A 20993-nucleotide genomic window follows, 5' to 3' on the forward strand; every position below is an offset into this window, starting at 1 on the left:
ACTGAAATGATAGGACTGTTCTGCATATGTGCTTCTCTCCTACTCACTAAGTGAGTTCTGTCCCAGAACCAGTGGAAAACAGGGACTGGTGTCACACTGGGAGACAGTGTCATGTGGGAAGTGGCTTTGCTCATGAATCGATACTGCTCTGATCCACAGAGTGTCAAATCTCTTCAGGGTAAATCATATCCCAGGCATAAGCAAGAGTGAATCTCAGGGAGGTAGAATCTCTCTGGATCCTCACAAATGAATGTTCCCCTGTAGAGTCTAATAAGAAAGAATATGACTTGGAGACAATCATTCATTTGGCCTCAGCAGCTATTTTAATAACTTTTAAGTGTCATTCCATGGATATCTCATCCAAAATCTCTTAAGAACTGCTTATTTGCTTTTCCAGATCAAATGCATATCCACCACAGTGTATTGCCATTTGGCTTCTGATCAGAAAAAAGTGAAGGCCTGTAGAACTGTCTTCTGCTAGTAAAGGTAATAATATCCAAAGGTCATTGAAGTAAGATAGCATGCCAGCAACCATGTTATAAAGTATCATCAGATCTATGTTTCTGGAAAGCACCTTCAGGAGAGTTTTATCTGTATTTATATGTATTGTACTTTAAATTCTGACTAAGATCTTCAGTGGAGATGGACTTTTACAAAACTATGTTCAATGCTCATTTGGAAGTCATAGCATCTGTTTCTAGATTTCAAAGGTCCTTCATCCCAGATATGTGAATGGTCCTTTACCCCAGATTCATGGTCAGGTCTCGGAAGCAATTTGGCCAAGTGAGACTGGTGAGTGAACCAGGGCCTCTTCCCTTCCTCTCAGTGGCTGGGAGGACCTTCCTGAGGACCATGGAAGAAGGCTGGCTTCTGCTGCTAGAAGAAGGGCTGCTGATGTATGGAAATCTACCTCAGGAGTGGGTTGCTAACACAAAGTATTTATCATCCAGGACATGACAAAGACATGTGGCAATATAATAAGATGGGTTAACCAATTAACTAAATAAATAGGTAATTCCAAAAAGGCTAAGGGAAAAGATAAGAGAAAAAATGAAATAAAACCAGGACAGAGGTGATACTCCAAATATATATTTTGAGGTCCAGAACTGGCTGTAAGCTCACCAGCAGCAATGCAAAGAGGGAGACACAATCAGAAACATGACTCACAGTGTCCAAGTGGTAAAAATAGACCAAGGACTCATGAGAAGCTCATCTATTTCTGTTCCTGAGATGAGATGCAAAGTTCTCATTGAAGCAACACTGCACTGCAATAAGCAGCATCCCCCAAAATACCGTAGCGGGAATACCTCCCCCAATTCTCCAGTCTCCCTAACCCTGCTCCAGCTTTCCATGACCCTTATCTACATAACTCACTAACTAAATTCATGGTCTGCATCCCATCCTTATGTAGAACATAAGCTTGGCAAGGACAGAGGCTTTGACTGGCTCCCTGATGCACCCCCAGCATGGGTAACAGCATCTGGTACAGGGCAGGTGGTCAGGGCATGTTTGTTGAATAATTGAACTGAAGAAATTTCATTTCGTTAGGAGTTTTCCTTACAGAGTGGATCCATGGGATTTGGCAAGGGTAGTTTTATGCTCTGCAGACATTCTTGGTGTGTGGGTCTCTGATGGCTTGTTTCAGTACAATGTGGATTGTGGTGTATCTAGTCCAAGGATCAAATAAAAATGCACATGTGTAAATGGAGCACATAAATAACAATAATTTTTAAAGAAGCCCCTTGAAAGAAAATGGGGGGGTGGGTTTGGAGATTGAGAAAGGGAAGGGACCCACGCAAGCTGGACTGGGTAACTGTCAGGTACCTGTGTGCCAACCAGCCCTAGCCTTGGCTGTGGATCTCCATCTATGGCTGTGAAGCTACTGGGGGCTGGGTCCTGGGGTTTATTTGCCCTGTTGTGAAGCATAGAAACTCTTAATTTTCAGTTTTCTTCAGGGTAGGTCAAGCTCTAAACTTGGAAACTGTAGTTCATAAGAAAAAGCTTTTACTTCAGAGTAGTAAAAGAAGGCCAGTGGGACCAACAGAAAGTTGCAGATGGAGATGGTGTCTAGGGGTTGGGGATGGAGGTAGAAAAACAGGGGTTGGCTTATTATGGGCCTCCTAAGCTACACTGAGGCCTTTGGACTGTACCCCAGGAGCACTGTCACTAAAGGAACATGCACAGGGGTGTCACAAGATCAATTATATGTCTGAAAGACCCTTATCTGCTGCATTGGCCAGGGGTAGATGTTGTGGAGGAGCTAAGAGATGTTGAGGTGGTCTGGGTGAGAGATGGTAACAGCTGGCTCTAGGGTGACAAGGGAGATGAGTGAAAGGATCAGCAGGACTTGTTGATGACACTATTTTGATGGTGAGGAGGAGGTGGTGGTAATAGAGACTCCAAGGTTTGGGATTTAGACCAATAGTGATTCGTGGACACAGGGAGTGGGGAAGGGAACAAGTTAGGTTTTGGTGTGCATTGAATCTGATTCTTTTGAGAAGTCCTAGTGGGGATTCCAGTGGGTCTGGTGGTCATTGGCACATGGGCAGTAGTTGGCACCATGGGTTACAGGGAGACTGATGAGTGAGAAAGGATCTAAAGACAACACTTAAAGGCTGGACAGAGAAGGATGACCTGGTGGAGAATGGGTGGGAAGACCTGAGGAGGGGGCAGGAGAAGCAGGAAAAAGTGCAGCCAGAGAAGCCATGGGAAAAATTATCTGGAGGAGAAGGAAGTTGCCAAGGGGTCATATGTTTCTGAGAACTCAAGCATTGAGGAGGTGAGAACATATCCTCTTGGCTCATTGACATCTAGGCCATGGGTTTTCTCGGTGGAATGGCCAGGAGGGCACCAGATTGGTTCCTGCACACCCCTGCCCCAGATTTGCCCTCTTCACTCAACCTTGCAGCTCAATTTGGGTGGATCTGGTGCATCCACATTGGTTTCTTATACCATGGGATTTGGTTTTCGGTGGCACTGCAAGATTTTTAACAGAATTTAAATTTAGTAGAATCCCAGGTGTTCTCCATGCATACTTGTTTCATAGTTTACTCCATCCACCAGGTTAAGGCGTATCTGCTGATGGCTAATCAAAGCATCATCCTGAAGAACCAGACCATAGACATCAGAGCATAGGGAGGCTAGAGCTTACTGAGTGGGTCAGAAATCACAACACAGGAAGTAAGAGGCTAGATATTACCTTGTAACACTTGAAGCGAGTTTTTAAGTGTGTAGCTAGTGACATGTCACTAAAAGTTTCATCTGTTCTCGGTGGTCTCACTGTCTCTATCCTGCTGAATGCCATGGCTTAGTGGTAACCAGCCAGAGGCTGGCCTCAGAACAGTGTTGCTACAGGGAAATGACTCATTTTAACCAGTCCAGAACAAATGTCCCAGCATGACAGTAAATAAAAGAGTGCTATGACATAATCTCAATGCTGACCCTGAGGTTTGGGGTATGACTTAGTCCCTCCATACCATCAATTTAACTCAAGTGTTTCATTTTGGTACTACATGGTTCCATTTATCAGTAACCTCCCCCCCTGTGACTGGAAGGATGCCCAGCAAGGGGTCTGTCTTCTAGGCATCCTTATCTTCAGCAGGTTTTAAGACCAAGGACACATGGAATAAGGTAAAGTGAAATCTTTATCCAAAAACATGCCACACATCCAAACAGCAGCAGACCCACATACCCAGCAAAGAAAATGTAAGTGAGGGAGTACATCCAAGTCATCAGCAAACCAAGTCAGCTTTGAGAGAAAGAAATCCTCCTGAAGATATGGACATTGTGATAGCAGTCCTCCTGATGCCACCAGAGTGACCAATGGCCTGGTATATTGTCACCTTATTTTTCCTTGAAAGCTGGAGAAATGAGATCTCAACATATAAATTTTCTAAAATTCAAGTCTCTGGAAGTCACATAACATTAACACCCACCAGAAAAGGCCCTTATCTGGAAGCTCCAGACTGGCCTCTTTGCTGCAGCGGATCTGTGGCCAGCAATCCAGAAATTGTACTCCCCTAAACTAAAATGCCTACTGGTTTCATTCTGGCTTGTTTAAAGTCTGCTATGCTGTGATTTTCAGGGCAGTGGCTCTTCCTTGACCTACTAAGCCAAATTAGCATGGCCCACAGCAGACCACACAGTTCCCAGAACTGACAGAGATGGCACCTTGTCACCCACGTCACATGGGAGGGGCAGGTGCAAGTCCACTATACAAAGAGAGCAGCTGGGCAGAGGGCAAGGCAGCCTGTAGCCTGGCCCCTCATTCAGTCCAGGGGAGAGATTGGGCTAAAGGGTTTGGGTGTGTGTGGCTTTCTTGGGAAATGATTAGGGTGAGAGTAGAAAAGTGAGAAGGGAAGAGAGGGCCAAATAATGGATCTTTATCAAGAGTCACCACAGGCATGGGTGAGTGGTGGCTGGGGTCAGTCCTGCTGGGTGAGTTCTGGGAGACAGAGTAGGACCTCTTCAGAATTTTGACACCTGCAGTCCAGGGCTGGTGGATTCATTCTCCACCTCAGTCCACAGTGGCCAAGGCTGCTTCTGGGGGCACTGACTCCCTCCTGAGCTTGCCAGCATGTGGACCAAGACAGCACCTTCATTTGCTTGCAGTAGGATGCATCAGTGCATGCTATGGGGATGAGTGCAAAGGGTATACAGGCAGGGACCATCACATCTGCAATGCCAGAAATGCCTCAACTTTCTGATTAATCATCTATATTCCCTAGCAGTTCCAGAGGGAGGAGCAAATAATAGTCATTATCATTTTGTCCCTGCTATTGAGACCCCTGGCTTTTCTGGAAGATGCTGTTGGAGCTCACTACTTAGGCTCTTCCTTTGTACAAAGGCATGTTCCTACCCCACCCCTGGGCACCAGCAGGAACACAAATCTTGCCATTATTGGGCTACTTTGAGCAGTACAGGAGCCCAGAGGGAGGAGAGCTGTAGGGCCCATGAGAAGGCACCTATTCAGCACACAGAGCAGGTGTCCACAGGGCTGTAGGTTCCTCCTGTAGCTTCTGAGGATTTCCCTGATGGAGAAAAGAAAGTGGACTGTCACAGGCATAAGCAGGACACCAGTGACTAAACCAAGCCTTCTCCATCATCTGAACATGAGAGAAGCAGCCTCCAGTGGTCTCCTGCTGCTTGTCTGTCTCCTCCTTGTCCAGGACACGCTGTGGGCACAGTTTGCCCACAACCTGTGGATCCCACGCAAGGAACTCATTGCCAAGAAGAGCCAGGGGGGTTGGTTGGGAGGTGCACTGTTCACAAATCCAAGAACCACTAAGTAGGGAAGTAGTGAAGTAGGTCAGTGGACCCTCATAAGAGCCCCAGTGTGAAGTGGTCACTTGGGCAGAAGTAAAGAGAAGGATCTGCATCTTAATGTGTGCTTTAAAAAAAGCTAGAAAAAAAAAAAAAGAAAGAAAACTGCTAGAGAGGAAGAGGGCATAAAGAAAGGTGGGAGAAAGTTAAGAGATTAACACACAATAGTAATAATGGGTGAGTAGAAAGTTAATATTAAGAGGGATAATATTTAAATGTCAGATGATTTAAAAGCTCCAAAGAAGAAAAAGATATATGAAATAAAAAAGATTAAAATGTAAAAAAGAAACCACAGAACCAGCAAAGGGGAAAGCCCAGAAGTTAAAGATTGTGTTTTAAAGAAAAAACAAAAATGAAACGAACAGGTAAATGTTAAAACAAGACTAGGAATTGGTAACAAAATGCATACAGTTCTTTAAAATGATAAAAAAAAAATTGTGATTTCTCTGGCTCCCAACTCACCTGCCTACAGGCACACAGTGGAATAATTGTGGGTATTGAAGGAGAAAGGAAATAAATAGAGGTAGAAGTAAGGAGCCTGAAGATTAAATTAAGAGTATTGATATCAGGTCAATAAGAAATAAAAACCACAATTGCCTAGATGCCAAGTCCTACAACATAATGAATTCGTAGTTATTTAAGAAACCAATACAGTGTAAAAAGATAATACATAAAATATATGTAGTGTTTCACTGGCTTGATGTGTAAATCTCTCTGGAGTGAGTTATCAGTTTCCCATGAGATGTCCTTGGGTCCTTGTAACTTTTGCAGGAACTCTTGGCACAGACAACTGTCACTCAGAGTTTATGACCTGATGCTCTATAGACATGTTTTATTTAGTCCCTAGAGGGATTTAGGGGATTCACATGAATGCATGTGCACACACACACACACACACACACACACACACACACACACACACAGACACACACTTCAGCTGTCATTTTAAAATAAACCTGGATCCAAGTTTCTCTTGAGCTCTCTATTGTTTTCTTCTCTCTCAGCTTACTTAAAATGTACACTTTTTATTTATATCATTAGTTATTAGTCTTAATTTTTTAATATGTGTTCCTTAATGTGCAAATTCCAGAATTAATGCTATCACCATCCTTCTCAAGAATATAAGGATCTTAGAATCCCCTTTCTGAGTTACATTATTGTTCAGTATTTTAGTTCCTTCTTACTTTTGTCACACCAGAATTCATCCTTGTTATTGTCATTATTGTTGCTATTTATATATTCAGTGCTTATTAAAGATGACTCATATTCCTCAATTACCTTATATTTGCATCTATTTCTGCCTTCTGTGATGGATCTCCTCTTGTCCAGAGAATATGGTTTAGTCATCCTTTTAGTGAAAATCTCTTAGTGGTTCATTCTTTCAGTCTTTGGCCAAATGTATTTTGTTCTTATTGGTGAATTAATAGTTCAACTAGCTATAGTATTCTAGGTTGAAAGTGTTTTTACCCTCAGGAAATTTGAAAGTATTTTTTTAACGTTTATTTATTTTGGAGAGAGAGGGAGAAAGAAAGCACAAGTAGGGGCTTGAACTCCTGAAAGGTGAGAGATCATGACCTGAGCTGAAGTCAGATGCTTAACTTACTGAGGCACCCAGACGCCCCTTTGAAACTACTTTTCATTTTTGTATGGTTTACATGGCAGTTACTGAGAAATCTATTCTTGGTTTGCTTTTTTCATATAGGGAATATACATATTTTTTCTTTAGTGAAGTCATATTTTTATATAGTTTTAATATAAGATCTATAGGTGTGGAATCCCTTTAGTTTAATTTGTATTATGTGTTTTTGGGTCTGCAAATTCACATCTTTCATTAGTTCTGATAAATTCTCAAATCTCTTTAGACATTGCCTCTTCCCTAATCTTAGTGTTATCTCATTCAGGAATCCCCAGTCTATTCTTCTAGAATTTCTATTGGTTGACTAAGAGACATTGCCATTTTTATCTTCATGCTTTTTACATTGTCTTTCATGTTTTCCATTTTATGCTGAATTCCAAGTAATAGCATTAGTTCCACATTCCAGTTCATTTATTCCCTCATGGGATAGTTCCAGTTTGCTCATTCACTTGTCCATCATGTTTTAAATTAAGTATATATTTTTATTTCAGGAAATTCCAATTTACCTTGACTCTTTTGATAGCATTTTCCCCTAGGTGGGTTTAGTTCCTTCCTGTATTCCTTGAAAAAAATCTTCAGAGAGACTTATTTTGTTACCTCTGTCTTAATGTTTATTATCTGAAGTTCTTGGGCAGCTGCTTAATCTGTTAACCCAGGCTCATGGTGGATTGTTTCTTAGTAAACTTTAGATTTCTGAATTGTGACCCTCTTAACCGGAACTCTAGCTGAAAATTTGGTTGATATCCTGAGGTGAAGGTGTGTCACACAGGTACCCCAGGGGTTCACTGACCTGAGCTTACTTTTTCATGGGAGTTTCTCTGCTGTCCAGATCATGACATTAAAATCTCAACCCTCAGCTCCCCCTGGGGTTGAATTTCCAGCAGAGAACTTTCTCCAGTCTCAGGCCAAGTGGACCAAGCCCTGTTTTCTCCCTCATTGCACTGATGGGGCAGAGTGAGCACTTTTACTGGGGGTCCCATCTTTATGTGGGGTCTCAATTCCTGCTCCTTCTCTGAGGAGACCCAAGGCCTGTCTCCTCTCTCTACACGACCATTACAACCCAAGGCTTGTTTACTGAGACTTACCTCTCTCTTTAAAGATGCAGCAACATCAGTTTACATTTCTGGCTCTGTATTTCACTTCTCTCTTTAATTTTTGTCCCTGAATATTTCCCTAGCTTTCTTGCGAGCTCATCTATACCTTTAAAGGAATCTTTGCTGTATTATGCAACATGCTTAGATACTGTGTTTCAGGAGGTTTTCACATTGTATAGTCAGTCTCCATGATTAAAGCAGATTTCTCCAGAGAGATCTGAAGATCTGGCAATACCAGGTCTGTTTCGGCAGGACTGAAATAGGCTAGAACCTTAAGCGGGGGAGTGTGCTCTGTTCAGTCTCTAAGTTATAACTTGCAATATTTTTCTCATCCCTGTGTTGGCATTTATGATCCAGCATTATATGGTGCCTACGTTGCCTAACTTTGAGGCTTCTTCTGTCAAAGCCCACCTGCTAAAGACCAACATGAGCACCTATAGTCAAATGAAATTTCTTGTATTTAGCCCCCACAGCAAGCCAAATGGGCAACATGGGATCTTGGGAGCATCCTCAGTAGGGAGGAAAAGGTCCTTAAAGGATTAGAGCTGTGCTAAATTATTCTCAGGAGCATTTGGGGCAGGAGCAGCCATAGGTGTGATACAGTGGAGAAACATAAATACAGTTCAGTAATTGGATGTTTCAGTAACCTGTGTTCAAGAGGCAGAGGAACTAAGCAGAGTTGGAGCCACCACTGGTAAGAAGGGCACTTGCTCAGAAGCAAAGTTTGAAAGCACTTTTATAGCTGCAGTAGGTTTCTTGTGCAAGAACATGATTTGTGGGGTTTTTCCTGTCCTGTTGGAAACATTGTATCAGTAGCAATCAGCAGGGTTGATTTTCAGCTTTCTCACTTCTTAGGGCTTAACTAACCTTTAAGTGAACTGTTTTTGTCAAAGAGAAATCCCTTGTTCCAAAAGAAACCTCAGTTCTTCTGAAGCTCCTGCAGAAGGGGTAACTAGGTGCTTGGACCTTCCAGTGTCCCAGTCTCTGGTTTCCTGCCGGGTTGATTCATAAGGACCATAAAGCTGTCATATATGTGACTCACCACATTTCACCGCTTGAGTATATGTCTTAATACTGTGTTTTCACTCTTTAAAGCTCATTAAGGAATACACCTAAGAAAAAGCCAGCTCCCATCTGTTGACAATGTAATGAAATCAAGGAACCATCCCCACCCTATTCTTCTAAAGCCTTTATTCACCCTTTATCAGTCTAAACACCCCAGTATGAACCAAGGCTGGCCCAGCCTGTCCTTGGAGCATGCGCCTCATTCCAATTTGTACCCCTTGACCTTCACTAGGTTTGTGAAAGCCATCACTGATGGGCAGAGAATAACTGAAGAGTAAATGGCCATGGGAATAAACTTGAGATATTAGCATAGGAATGCTGGGTTGAAATGTGACTCATTTTCTATGTCAGAGCTCTGATGAATTAATTTCAGCTGTTGATTTTTCTTATGTGTTTCTCAGGCTGAGCTCGTCCTCTGTCACATGAAAGTTCAGGAAGCAGCCTGAGAGTTTATTTTGCTAATTAACTCGAAGGTAGGCCATGTATGCCACCCATGAGATTGTGCATTCATTTCTGAATCTTTGTAATAAAGAAACCGTGTTTCTATATTGAAGAAGCACTTGGTTATTGGAAAACTCTGGGGGGATATCATTTTTTAGTTTTTATACCTTCAGTTTATTTTAGCAAATCTGAGGTTTAGAAAAACCAATGCATGGGGAATAGCAAATCACTTCACTGTTTTGTTTTTGTGGATATTTGAGATCTCATGTTGTATCCTAAGTATCTTTTGGTAGATGATTTATGATGTGGATGATGACCTTGACCTGGCCATGTTTTCACTTTTGGGTTCATTTATGTGAACTTGGAAAAGTATAAAGCATATTACTCTTTTTTAAAATTAAATATATTTATTTATTTTGAGAGAGAGAGAGTGCAAGCCGAGGAGGGGCAGAGAAAGAGGAAGACAGAATCTGAAGCAGGCTCCAGGCTCTGAGCTGTCAGCACAGAGCCTTCACGGGGCTCAAACCCGCAAACTGTGAGACCATGACCTGAGCCAAAGTCAGACACTTAACCAACTGAGCCACCCAGGCACCCCTGAAGCATATTATTCTTGTGTAATTCTCCAATTGTAGCATGCACATTCCTTTCACATTTTAACATTTCTTAAATTCTGAAATAGGGATGCATCTTACAATCAAAGCCTACTGAGACTTGATGAGATATGACAAGGTTTTCCCCTGAACAAATCTTTATGTGAGTAAATCTAAATGAATATTGACTGTATAAAGCAATAACAATAAATTATTATGGGGCCTAACTATATGTATTAAATACAATTATAGGTATCTATTTAATAATATTTTATATATTATATACCATTTAAAATAAGGACAACAGCAGTGCTAGATTGAAAGACTGTGGTCAGACTTAATATGTAAGTTTCTTGTATTTTTCAGGAAATGGTGAAAGAACCAATTTATATTAAACCCAAATCAGTTCAAAGGTACCATATCTCATTGGCTTGAACACCAAAGTTATTGCTTATGTTTTTAAAGAAAGTCATTTTTTTATTATGGTAAAATATACATCACTTAAAATTTATCATTTTAGCTATTTTAAAGTATACAGTGAAATGACATTAAGTGCATTCACATTGCCCACAAACCATCTCTAGAACTTTTTCATCATTTCAAACTGAAACTGTGTACTCATTTCTCCCTTGCTTTGGTCCCAGGCAACCACCATTCTGTTTTCTGTCTTATAAATTTGATTATTCTAGGTACCTCATGTAAGTGGAATCATATAGTATTTGTTTTGTGTCTGGCTTATTTTACTTAGCATAATATTTTCACGGTTCATCAATATTGTAGCAAGTTGCTACATAAGCTGTGCTACATAGCAAGTTGTAGCATAAGTTGCTTCCTTTTTGAAACTGAATAATAATATTCCATTGTATGGGTAGCTCACATTTTGTTTATCCCTGAATCTGTTGGTAGGCAGTTAGGTCACTTCCATCTTGTGGCTATTATGAATAATGCTGCTATGAACATGGGTCTACAAATACCTCTTTGAGACCTTGCTTTCAGTTCTTTGGGGTATATACCCAGAATGGAATTACTGGATCTTCTGGAAATTCTATATCTAATGTTTAAGGAACCACCAAGCTGTTTTCCACAGGGGCCATGACATTTTATATTTCTACCAGAAATATATGAGGCTTCCAGTTTCTCCATGATGAAATGATTAAAAAAATATTTTTGTTTGTGGTTATTTTGACTAGGATAAGAAGCTCAGGTAAAATATTAAGTAGTATGCAAAAATCAATAATGAAAATTCCAAACCTCTCACCTCGACTCCTAACATATTGTGCCATATCCCCAACCTGCTTCCCAGAGGCAACTCCTTTTCACCTTTCTCTTTTGACAGTTACGCCATGCCTTGACTGCTATGTTCATCCAGTTATTTCTTGATCTGTTGAGTTTATATTCTGTCCAATGGGTTTCCTGCTTTGAAAAGGTAGAGTTTAGGTCACTCAAGGTTAGCATTTAGTTCACTAACACTATTCCCCATCTCCTCCCCTCCTCTAACTTTCTGGCGTTGTATAATTTTGAGTTCTCCCATAGGTTCCTATTATATCTTAAACTTCCATATCCTGTCTTCCTATGAGGCAGGATGAGGCTGTGGGTGGCAGTTTTTTTTCACGCTGCTTCCCTTGTTCCCATTTACCTTCCCATGGAGGTTGGCTATGTCCTCACTTTTACATTAGAAGTGAGTCTAGCTTAATGGCTATGAGTCAGACCCTAAAATCAGACTTCCCGGACATGATTCCGGCTCTGCTGCTTACAGGGGGAAGGCATTGAGCAGGTTACTTAGGTTTTTGGTGCCTCAGTTTGCACATCAGTGAAGTGAAGTAACAGCAATACCTACTTCACAGGGTTATTTAGAAAATTAAACATGATAAGCCTCATAAAGATCTTAGCACAGTGTCTGGCATTTAGGTGTCTGGTCAAAATGACAATTATGATTATGGAGTTGATGGTGACTTTGTCAGGACTGGTAACCTTTAAAATCTGCTTTTTAATTGTATAGATTCCAAATGTTAAATTATTAAACAGTTATTATCATGCTTCTATAAATGCTAGGACTATAAACCCAAGTTGTAGTGATAAAACAGTATTTCTTCTCTTCTGGTTTCCTGTATCATGACCACCTGTACTAGAAGAAAGAAAATATTTTTAGTATCTAGATCAAGTGCATTCTTTTATATTTCATAGCTGCTTAAAATAATGGGAAATTTTGTTTTGCTTTTGCGTTTAGATCCGTGGAATTCTTATACAATTTTTCTGCTGTGTGGAGTTTTTTCCCGGAGTTTCTAAATGACTTTCCTTTAATATTGAGGGAAGAAACCTGCATCTTCCTCCCAGAATAGCTGGTATCTTCCAGCTTTGTATTTGATCTTTCCTCCTCAGAAATATGGCCTTTGTGAAGCCCACACATGTTTGTTATAAATTGGACAGATTGTTGATGGACAGCTGCCATATGGGGATTTTTTTTATTCATTTCCGGAATTATTCACTGTATCTTTTGTCCCTGATTATCCACTTCCTTGGTGTCCATTATCATTTGTTTTTCCCTAGAGTGAATTTGTAAGTTACTTAATTAGGGAGAGTATATGTGAGAAAAATTTTATGAGTGCTGAAAATATTTGTTGTTGTTGTTTGATTTCCTTTTTTTGCTTTTGCTCACACTTGAATGATTGTTTGGTTGGGTGCATAAATTAAAAAGTGTTTTCTGCCTGCATGTTCATACATTGTGGAAGGATCACCACAGTCCAGCTAAATGACTTACCCACCACCTCTACTGGGTTACCTTTGTATGGTGTGTGCATGTGCACACTTATGCGCACATATGCTGGGAAGATTTAAGATTTATCTTCTTAGAAAATTTCCAAAAAGTACAATACAGTATCATTAGCTGTCATCACCACCCTGTATTTAGATCTCCAAAACCTACTCATGCTCTAAACTGAAACTTTGCAACCTTTAACCAACATCTCCCCATTTCCCCCACACCTTCCATCCTTGACAACCATCATTCTACTCTCTGCTTTTATGAGTTCAACTTGTTTATATTTCACATGTAAGAGAGATCATGCAGAAATTAATGTAACATTGTGTGTCAACTATACTCAAATAAAAAAGTTTTTTAATTAAAAATGTTAACCAAAAAAAGGAAAAAAGGTTTTTTTTTTCTTCCAGCTCTCAAGGCATTTGCTGGTTGTTGTTCCAACATGTGTTGTTGTAGTGGAAAGTTCAATGTCAGCCTGTATGCCTCTGTCCCCTTGGCCACTATCTACCTCCCCCACCAAGTCCTGGCTGCAGCTTCCACTGACTTTCCTTCAGCAATTTGAACCACTCCTCATCTACTGTGGCTTTTTAAGTCTTTATTTTGTTAAGTATTTGTTACTACTTTCACTTCTATTAAAATCTTTTTTTTTTATTCTTTTGCAAACATTTTAATGAGGTCTTCTTCAAGAGACAGAAGAAAAATAATGTGTGCTCAGTGCTTCCTCTTGCATCAGAAGCAGGGCCCCATTATGGATGTATTCTCTGTCTCTCTGGTTAGTCTTATTAGAGCCTTGCTTTTAGAGAGCAAACTTCTGGCTTTGTTGTTTCTCCATGTTGTATCTTTGCTTTCTATTTCACTAGTTTCTGCTCTTAGCTTTATTACCACCTGTCACATATATTACTTCCTTTTACTATTACTTTAGCTAATGTATTTATTTAGATGTCAACCCCTTACTTTTTGGCCTTTATTTCCCTGATAAATGAATTTAAGCCTCTATGTTTCTCTCTTGTATTGCTTCAGCTGCATCCCTTGGTTTTGACCCGTATTTTGTGTGGTTTGGTTTGGTTTTCTTTTTTTTAATTTTTATTATTTAAAAAATATTGTAGTTAACATACAGTGCAATGTTGGTTTCAGGAGTAGAATTCAGTGACTCCTCACTTCTACACAACACCCAGTGCTCCTCACAAGTTCCCATCCTTACTACCCATCACCCATCTAGCCCATCCCCCACCCACCTCCCTCCATCAACCCTCAGTTCTCTATCATTTAGAGTCTCATGCGGTTTGTTTCCCTTTATTCTTTTCCCCCCTCTTCCCATATGTTCATCTGTTTTGCTTCTTAAATTCCACATATGAATGAAATAATAGGATATTTGTCTTTCTTTGATTGACTTATTATGCTTAGCATAATACATTCTAGCTCCATCCATATCATTTCAAATGGCAAGATTTCTTTTTTTCCTTTTTGTTTTTTTTTGGTGGCTGAGTAATACTTCATTGTATATAGTTTTGATGTGTAGTTGTTCAGTATGATTCATTTCTAAATAAGTTTTCATTTTGTTTTAATTCTTCTTTGGTCCCAACTAGGAAAGTATTACTACTACTACTAGGAAAGGTTACTCAGTCGGTTAAGCATCCGACTTCAGCTCAGGTCATGATCTAATGGCTCATGGGTTCAAGCCCTGTGTCAGGCTCTGTGCTGACAGCTCTGAGCCTTGGAGTCTGCTTCAGATTTTGTGTTTCCCTCTCTCTCTCTGCTCCTCCCTTGCTTGTGCTCTCTCTCTATCTTTCTTTCTCTCTCAAAAATAAATAAGTAAACATTTTTAAAAAGATATTAAAATTCCTTTGGTTTAAGTCTCAGTTTTTTTATTGATCTTTAAATGTCTTATTTCACTTTGTGAAAGATAGTTTTGTTGTACACTCTTCAAAGTCAACAGGTGATTTATCTCAATATAGTGAAGATGTTAGTCCATTGTCCTCTGGCTTCAATGATCGTCCATGTCTGTCACCATTTTCATCTTTATTGCTGTGTAAATTATCTTCCCTTTACCTTTCACCACATTTAGGATTGCCTTTCAATTCTGTGTGCATCAATTTAATGACAGCATGTCGATGTGGTGTTTATCAGTAAATTTTTGTTACCTATCAGTTCTGAAAATATCATAGGTGACATTCCTTCAAACATTACTTCTCTTTTCCCCAAGATTCTTCTCTTTTTCTGGAACTCCTCCGAGAAGTAGGTTAAATCTTCTTATTCCAAACTCCATTCTTTTAACTACCAATTCAATTTTTCTATTTTTTTTTCTGCTAATGATACATTCTGAATACAAGAATACCTTATTTTCTTGTTCTTCATAGGTACTGCATTTTTTTTACAGATTGATGGCTTGTGCCAACTCTCTGTCAAGAAAGTCTATTGGCACATTTTTCCAACACCATTTTCTCATTTTGTGTCTCTGTGTCACATTTTGGTAATTCTTACAATATTTCAAACTTTTTCTTTATTATATCTTCCCTTGAGCCAAAGCCTAATTCAGAGCAAAGCAAAGTAAATTCTGTGAAAGTTGGGAGAGGTGAGGAAGCTGCAAAAGAAAAGTTTGTAGTTCACAGGGGTTGGTTCATAAGGTTTAAAGAAAGAGTTGTCTCCATAACGTAAAAGTGCAAGGTGAAGCAGCAAGCATTGCTATAGAAGCTGCAGCAAGTTCTCCAGAAGATGTAATGAAGATAATTAATGAAGATGGCTCCAATAACAATATATTTTAATATAGATAAAAATAGTATTTTATTGGAAGAAGATGACATCTAGAATTTTCATAGCTAGAGAGGAGAAGTCAATGCCTGGGCTTCAAAGCTTCAAAGGTCAGGCTGACTTTATTAATGCAACTGGGGACGTAAGTTTAAACCAATGCTCATTTAGCATTCCAAACCTCTAGGGCCCTTAAGATTTATGCTAAATCTGCTTGTTCTATCTAAATGAAACAAGAAAGCCTGGATAACAGCACATCTTTCACAACATGGTTTATTTTAAACACACTGTTGAGAACTACTGCTCAGAAAAAAAGATTCCTCTCAAAATACTATTGCTCACTGGCAGTGCACCTGACCACCCAAGACCTCTGATGGAGATATACAACAAGATTGATGTTTTTGTGCATGCTCACCCAACATCCATGGATCAAGAAGTAATTTCAACTTTTAAGTTTTATTATTTAAGAAATATTTCAGTAGGCTATAGCTGCCATAGAAGGTGATTCCTCTGATGGATCTGGGCAAAGTAAATAGCAAACCTTCTGGAAAGACTTGATCACTATAGATGCCACTAAAAACATTTGTGAGATTCATGGAAAGAGGTCAAAATATCAACATTATTGGGAGTTAGAAGTTGATTTCAACTCTCATGGATGACTTTGAGGGGTTCAGGACTTTTAACAGAGGAGGTGACTGCAGATGTGGAGGAAACAGTGAGAGAAGTGGAAGCCTGAAGATGAGACTGAATTGCTACAATCTCATGGTAAACTTTCACAGATAAGGAGTTGCTTCTTTTGAATAAACAAAGAAAGTTATACCTTGAGGTGGATACTACTCCTGGTGTAGAAGCTGTGAAGACTTTTGAAATGACAACAGAGGATTTAGAATATTACATAAACTTAGTTGATAAAGCAGCAGCAGGGTTTGAGAGGATTGATTCCAGTTGTTAGAAGTTCTGTGTGTAAAATGCTATCAAATAGCATCATCTGTTACAGAGAAATCATTCATAGAAGAGTCAATCAATGTGACAAACTTCACTGTTGTCTTATTTTAAGAAATTGCCGCAGCCATCGTAGCTTTCAACACCCACCACCCTGTTCAGTCAGCAGCCATCAGCATTGAAGCAAAACCCTCTACTAGCAAAATGATTAAAACTCACTGAAAGCACAGATTATGGTTAGCATTTTTTATCAATAAATTATTGTTTAATTAAGGTATGTACATTGTTGTTTGCTTAAACATAATGCTGTTGCACACTTAATAGACTACAGTATAGTGTAAACATAACTTTTGTATGCACTGGGAAACAAAAATATTCACTTGACTCACTTTATTGCACATTCACTTTCTTGCAGTGGTCTGGAACAAACCCACGATATCTCTGAGGTATCCCTATATTTTTCTTGAGTCCACCTTCTAGATTATCTTTTTTTCCCTCCATCTGTGTCTTTTTGCTCTATAAATTTTAGTTCTTCTTTTATATTTTTATTTCAATTGAATTTTTTTTCAGTTTTTGAAGTTCAATCCATTTTCATTTTTCTACTTATAGTCTCTTGCTACTTGCTCATTTTTAAATATTTCTATTTATCTGTTTCTGTAAATATTTTATAAATCATTTTTATATTTCTATCTCTTCTATATTTCCATAAATACTTTATAAATAATTGTTCTATATTCTTATGATTTCATTACCTAAAATCTTTGATTGCCCAAAGCTATTTTTTACCTACTGATTCTCACTCACAGTGACATGCATGCAGTCTTTTGTGCATGCTGATCTTTAATTGTCAGCTCATTGCGTGATTCGATTATGTGGTTAAATATGGGGATCTTTTCACCACAGAGGTTTGAATCTGTATCTGCTGGTAGCCAGGGCTCATCACTTACTTGAAACTATGTCAGAACCTACAGAATGGCAGCTCTCAGAGCGTGATCTTTGGATCAGCATCATCAGCATCACCCAGGAACTGCTTAGCTATGAAAAATTTTTGATACCCTTCCACAGTGAATAAGAAACTGTTGGTGGAGCCTAGAAATCTATACTTAACAAGCCCTCCAGGCGATTCTAAGGCATGGTTAAATTTGAGAACTTTTATGAAGAATCGTAGCTGAGAATGAGGGTTCAGTCTCAACTTCTTCATCTTGTTTCTCTACCAAGCCTGTATAATTTACTATCAGTTACCGTTGGCATTGTAAATCAATGTAATTCTGCCCCTTCTAGAAATGTTTTATAGGATGGTGGCAATTTTGATGTCTTCCTTCACAACGAACAGTATCTCAAAGTATATTCTAATCCAGGGTCTTATTTTGTAGTAAGAGAAGCCCTCAGAGCCTCTAGTCATCTTTAATGCTAAAACTGACACTCTGCCCATTAAGGTTTTAATTTGACAAATGTATTTTTTTGTTTCTAAAGTTGTAAGTCCTTCATTTTTAAACATATTAAGCACATTTATTTTATAACCTTTATCTGATAATATCAATAGCTGCAGTCATTGAGACCTAATTTGGGTAATTTTGCTCACCCTTACTAATTGTGACTTATTTCCTTATGTGTTTAATTTCAAACTGAGGTTTCTTTTAACATTGTCTATCGACATCTTCTGAAGCCTGTCTTTAACACATTCTTCCAGAAAGGATTTGCATTTGCCTCTGCCAAGAATCCAGGTGTGAGGTTTCAGCCCCAAACTCTCCAAAATAAGAGTTCAATTGCATTTTTCAAGGCACATTGAGAGTGGGAAATCTGAGTGTGAGTGCAGACTTGTGGTTAGAAATTCTCAGAGATAAAGTCATCCTAGCACCCTCTAGAAGCATCGGGTTACCCACAAGAATTTTAGAGACAAGAATACCTTCAAGGCTTTCTGTCTCTGTCACTCACTGATGGGGAGGAAGAATTCTTGCTTGAGTCTGTGTCCACATTCAGTCTTCTCATTGAATTCATTGATCACATGGGCAGACTGTATATCTCCAAACCATAGAGTGGTATTTGAGTTGGAGGTGGGGGTGTCACTGCTGTTGATGGTAATGGTAGAGGTGGCATTATTTGTGTTGATGATAGTGGTGGTGTTAATGATGGTGGCATGATGGTACTGATTGTGGGTGGTGGTGATGGTGATATTGGAGGGGTTATGGAATTAGTAAACTTTTTCTGTGAAAAGCCAGATAATAAATATTTCAGGCTTTACAAGCCATATGGCCTCTGCACAACTACTCAACTCTGCCTTTTTAGTGCAGAATAGCCATAGGCACATATGAATGAATGAATTTGGATGTGATTCAATAAAAATTGATTTATGGACAATGACATTTGAATATTTTATAGTTTTCATGTGTGTTGGAAAATACTTCTTTTCAGCCACTTGAAAATTTACAAAAATCATTCTTAGCTTTTGGGCAATACAAACAAGCTGGATTTGTCCTGTGGGCTAGTTTGCCAGTTCCTGGTGGTAGTATAGTGTTGAGAATGATGATGATGGTGGTGGTAATGGTGGCCGTGATGACAGTGGTAGTGATAAAGGTTGTGAAGGTAGTAGTGAAGAAGGTGGTGAAGGTAGAGGTGGTGATGGTGGTGATGGAGATGATGGTAGTATTGATGATGGTGCTGAAGGTAGTGGTGATGGAAGTGGTATGCAGATTGTGGTGGTGGTGGTGGTGGTGGTGGTGATGATGATGGGTGGTCATGAAGATGATGGTGGTGGTGGTGATGGTGGTAGTGGTAAAGTGAAGGTACTGGTAGTGATTGTAGGATGAGGATGTTCCTAAAGTGGTGGAATTGGTAGAAGTGGGTATGTAGGTTCTGTTGGTGAAGAAGTCACTTCCCACATCTTTCTTAAAACTGAGATGGAATTTCACAAAACTAAAGCAAGTTGGCAGAATTTTATAGGCAGCAGTGGCCCTAATACACAGGTTTTTCTTATTTCCAGTACCACAGCATTTCCTCTGCACTTCTCTGACCATTAATGAATAAGATTTAAAATTCCTGCGGATCCTTTCCCAGAGGTATGGTAACAAAGCCTTGCTCACCAGAAGTTTGGATTGGCTTTGTGCACAGGAAGTCCCAGGTCACCAAAAGTGATAAGTTCGATGATGCAGCATTTTGCAATTGTAATGTTCCATTTAAATGTTAAATAACAATAACTGATCTGGTTCTGAATGCTTCATTAACTGTCTCCACCGCCAAATCACAGGCTTTTCTATGAGTTTCTGCCAAAGGCAAACTTTAATTGTTTTAATGAGGATTTGCAAGCAGCTCTTTTCTCTCAACACTTGGGCACTGGCGGAAACACATACATCATTTGCTTAGCAGGAGGGAAGTATTTCTGTTTACACAAAAGGCTTCTAACAGTGCTGGGGTTTAGGGAAGACCCAGCACCTGGTGCCCTAATGGTTTCCTTAATTGAGCTGTATGAGAAGGGATTAAAAGTGTTAGGAGCAATCCATGCCTGTCACACATCCCAAGCGTTCTGGCTAAACTAATCTGCTAATTAGTTAATTTTCCACATCAGTTGCATAGTTTGCTCTGTTCCGTTTTTACTTGGAGATGCTGCTCTAAAGGTTGTTTTATGTGTTAAATGTAACTGTTACTACACAAAATCCTTGGCATATAAAGGTTCTTAATCAGCCACAGAAGTACAGATATTAGATACTGCTTTGTAAAACTCCTTCTACTCCACACTAAACATATCCTAAGCCCACAGTGCAGATGGTTCAATCTTCCTGTGGGAGGGGTGTGTGTGGAGGTGGGGTGGGGCAGGAGACAGAATCATTAAACATATAGAATTGTTCACAGACTCAGAAAAAAGAAAAATACGAGACAGAGTACTTCCGTTTGTCTCTGCTTCTGTGTTGATGCCTTTGTTTGGAAATCACTATACTTACAACACTGGTTCCCAAAATTTATATTTGATTTTTTCTAGTTATTTCCTCAGAGCAAAGCATCTATTAAACATTAGAGACAATCCCAATTTCTCCACGGATAGGTCCATGTGTAATTCTGCTGTATTGATAGTACGTAATTCCTGGTGGAGCATGCTAGAATTCTTTAAAAAGGGTGTATGTTGTAGGGGCTAGAAGCAGACAGAACATAAAATTGCTCAGATCCTGTTCTTAGTGAGGAATAGGGAGGCTTTGGCTGCAGCATGGGCTGCCTTATTCTGACTTGAAACTCTGATATACCTAAGCATCTGCTGTGTTTGGGTATCTGAGTATTCCATTTCACAGGGAGGAGGCAGACTCAGCCTGCAGTGTTTTCTCCATTAGCAGGTCACATGGCCTGCCTGTCAGTGGGACTTCTCTGGTCCAGCTAGTGTTTGAGAGACTCCATATCTACTTACCAAACATCTA

General features: G+C 39.6%; 1 protein-coding gene across 13 annotated transcripts in view; it reads left to right on the plus strand.

The window, feature by feature from the left end:
- The window catches only part of SYNDIG1 (synapse differentiation inducing 1), a 185395-nt gene that overhangs the window by 44257 nt on the left and 120145 nt on the right, over positions 1–20993 (plus strand). Inside the window, exon 1 of one of the 13 annotated variants that reach the window (XM_040447888.1) lies at positions 19563–19649. The exons of the other annotated variants lie outside the window; for them this stretch is intronic. The gene's annotated coding sequence lies outside the window, so the exon portion shown is untranslated. Of the gene's footprint in view, positions 1–19562; positions 19650–20993 lie in introns of those variants that run through there. 13 annotated transcript variants of the gene reach the window in all.

This window comes from Herpailurus yagouaroundi, unplaced genomic scaffold, assembly GCF_014898765.1.
Source record: "Herpailurus yagouaroundi ecotype Mexico unplaced genomic scaffold, PumYag 196, whole genome shotgun sequence".
Classification (NCBI taxonomy): domain Eukaryota; kingdom Metazoa; phylum Chordata; class Mammalia; order Carnivora; family Felidae; genus Herpailurus; species Herpailurus yagouaroundi.